The following is a 3,704-nucleotide window of genomic DNA, read 5'->3' on the forward strand; positions in this document are numbered from 1 at the left end:
TTTTTTTTTTTTTTTGCTAAGCGAATTTAGAATTCAAATCATTCACAACAAGTTAAAATGAAGTGGAAACATAGGTAAAGGATTTGAAAATAGCGTATGTGCTTCGAATATTCGATAATTAGAGAATAATATATCTTACCGATTAAATGCAGGTTTTTTGGAGATGCTAATATGCTACTTAGAGCTGTGCCTACGCTGTGAAATGAGAAACTCTCGCCTACGGCATCACATATTTTTTAACAACTTTAGGAAGCTACATATGTAGATAATGGTTATCAGTGCACCAGCCACCAGCATATATGTATTAATATTATATTGAATTAGTTAAGTTAGAGAGACTAATACAAAATAAATAGTATTATGTGTAATGTAGGAAATTCCTAAGTATGTACAAGACATATCCCCACTCATAACGTATATATTATTCGGTATTTCTTTGTTCATCTTCATCCAACTTTCTTAATTATTTTTATATATTAGATAAAACATTTTGTATATCAGTTTAACTATAACTATATTATATGATCAACCCAATTTTTATATTTCATACTTTTTTCTTATTCGTTGATAATTGCTTTTGTTTATGGAACTGTAAACTTCTACTTAAAATTTTATATATTTATTATAAATATTTAAACACTAATATATATAATAATAATAATATTTGCTATTTATTATTGATATATCAAACCATTTTTTGCCTATAACATCAAAATACCTTGGCACGGCTCTGATGTTACTTGTAAAACAGGTTATTATAGTTTTGCAAGTTAATTAGGTATTAAGTTGTTCTCGACCAGTGAGTGCATGTAAAATAAAAATCGTAGGTCGTATATGTGAATTCATTCATTATTGTTACATTTGCTACGATAAGATTATATCCACCATTTCTAAATTGTAGGTCATCAAATTTAATACGATAAGATCAAAAATATTTCTAATACGATATAAAAGTCGCTATCTTATTCACTTTCGGCATTTTCCTGATCTATGTTCAATAGTGGCGTAAGCTTTAAAGATTCTTTTCCACATTTGTATAATTTGGTGAACTAAATGTATACGGTGCAGTTTTTTTGTTATTCATTTGGTTTTTTTCTTTTCTTATCGAGGTCTAAGATTAAACTTGTTTGGTGAAATATTCCTAGAGCACGTCATGGAAAATCGTTACCATGAAATCTCATGTACTTTAGAAAGACAATAACTNGATACCTGAGAAGTATGTCCAACAAAAAAATTTGAAAAGAATTCAAATCATTCACAACAAGTTAAAATGAAGTGGAAACATAGGTTAAGGATTTAACAATAGCGTATGTGCTTCGAATATTCGATGATTAGAGAATAATATATCTTACCGATTAAATGCAGATATTTTGGAGATGCTAATATGCTACTTGTAAAACAGGTTATTATAGTTTTGCAAGTTAATTAGGTATAAAGTTGTTCTCCACCAGTGAGTGCATGTAAAAATAAAATTGTAGGTCGTATATGTGAATTCATTCATTATTGTTACATTTGCTACGATAAGATTATATCCACCATTTCTAAATTGTAGGTCATCAAATTTAATACGATAAGATCAAAAATATTTCTAATACGATATAAAAGTCGCTATCTTATTCACTTTCGGCATTTTCCTGATCTATGTTCAATAGTGGCGTAAGCTTTAAAGATTCTTTTCCACATTTGTATAATTTGGTGAACTAAATGTATACGGTGCAGTTTTTTGTTATTCATTTGGTTTTTTTCTTTTCTTATCGAGGTCTAAGATTAAACTTGTTTGGTGAAATATTCCTAGAGCACGTCATGGAAAATCGTTACCATGAAATCTCATGTACTCTAGAAAGACAATAACTTATTTCATAATTCTATTTTTTATATTTTAGACAAGTCTACAAATCAAGTGATATAGTATAAAAATTAAATATACAAAATAAGATGAAAATAAAAGAGGCCTAAAGTAATTAATGTATTTTTTAGATGTCTAAATCTGCTGAAAATAATAATTTACACAATTAATATGATCATTTAAAAAAATATAAACAGAATGTAAATATGGATAATCATATATAATAGGAAAAAACCTAATATTGGGGATTTGTATACAACTATACATCAATTCTATAAATGCTTAAACGTGACAAACCCCATGTAAAAAGTAAACTTTTGATTTGATTCCTTGCAAGTTATATCTGGTGAGCTGAAAAAAAAAAAAGAAAGATATGTACGTGCGTGACAAAAACATAGTTTAATTTGATCTGATTTCTAAAAGATCATACTATAATGTGAAAAACTTAACTCAAACAAGTAGGCAAATTGCATACCTTTTTTACTGTTTAGTGGAAAGGCATATATAGTCGCTATCAAAAATCAAAATCGAGAGATTAAATGAATTTGTTGGGTAAGAAATTATATACGTTCAACGCACAGAACTTAGGTTTAAAAGGTAGAAGCGATCAGTAAACAGATTAATCCGAACCTTGACATATATTTTAGTCCGATGCTGATTGATCGTTTGACAAATTAACAAGACAGATCAATCATTTAGGTCAATGATGATTAAAGTAAAAATCTTCTGGAAGAAGAGGAAGAGAAATTGAAAGTGATATTGTGTGTATTAGTTAGTTAGGATACATTTGGCCGACACAGCCAGAAAGATAAGTTTGGGAACTTTCCGATACAATTGATAACTTGGGTAGGTTAGATCATCATCATATGGACAGGTCTTATTTATCTTTACTTTATTCAAAAGTTTCACCAAAAATAAAACCACATCATTCTTTATTTGAACCATGTGAACACATTTCCATTTTGATAAATTTCTAAATTATAATTAATTAAAGTATCTCTTTTTATCTAGCTCCAAAACTATAGTAATTTTTAATTGAACTATTAGAACATAACGAAAATCGAAAATGAAAATCACGCGCACAATAATGCATAAGTTACTCTATGATGCACATGAGAATACTATGTTTTTCACCTAATATTACGAGAGTAATGATCAAGTTCTTGAATAAAAATGGACAAGTTTTTGTAATTTTTTTTTCCGAGAGAATACAACATTATATAAGTTTTTAGATTTTCTACTTGAAGGACAAACGTAAGACCAGAGGCACACTTCCAATTATGTTCACGTCAATTATATAAACACTTATTTACTTTATTAGTTATTTATAAATCCATAAAATATTCAATAAATTTAAAATAGTTTTAATAGCATAAAATTCAAATCCTATAAAAAATATATTAATAAAGAATTATGTATTAATATTTTTCTAACCAATATTAAGTTAAATAGTTATCAGTTCTCCATATATGTTAAAGTTCAACCTTAATCAGCTATAATGTCTAATATATAAATAATATATTATTAGCGACACTATATATATATATATATATATATAAAACCTTACGTAACAATTGAATTCATAGTGACTTATATACATGTACTTAACATGATTACCACTACTTGTGATACTTTATAGAGAAAAAGCTATTGTGGTGTCATGGTTAAGAATTAGGTTATTTCTTTTTTTTTAATTGAATGTAAAATTTTATTCAACCAAAAAACCTTTTGTACAATGAATGCTTCAGTAGGTTTGAGAGAGGTTTGAAAGAGGCTCATAAATTTTTTTTAAAAACCTATAGAAATTATCTCCGAAGAGGTGGGCGAGTAGAGAACCAAAGCTGAAGGCCATCAGCAT

Source organism: Camelina sativa, chromosome 19 (assembly GCF_000633955.1).
Source record: "Camelina sativa cultivar DH55 chromosome 19, Cs, whole genome shotgun sequence".
In the NCBI taxonomy this organism is placed as follows: domain Eukaryota; kingdom Viridiplantae; phylum Streptophyta; class Magnoliopsida; order Brassicales; family Brassicaceae; genus Camelina; species Camelina sativa.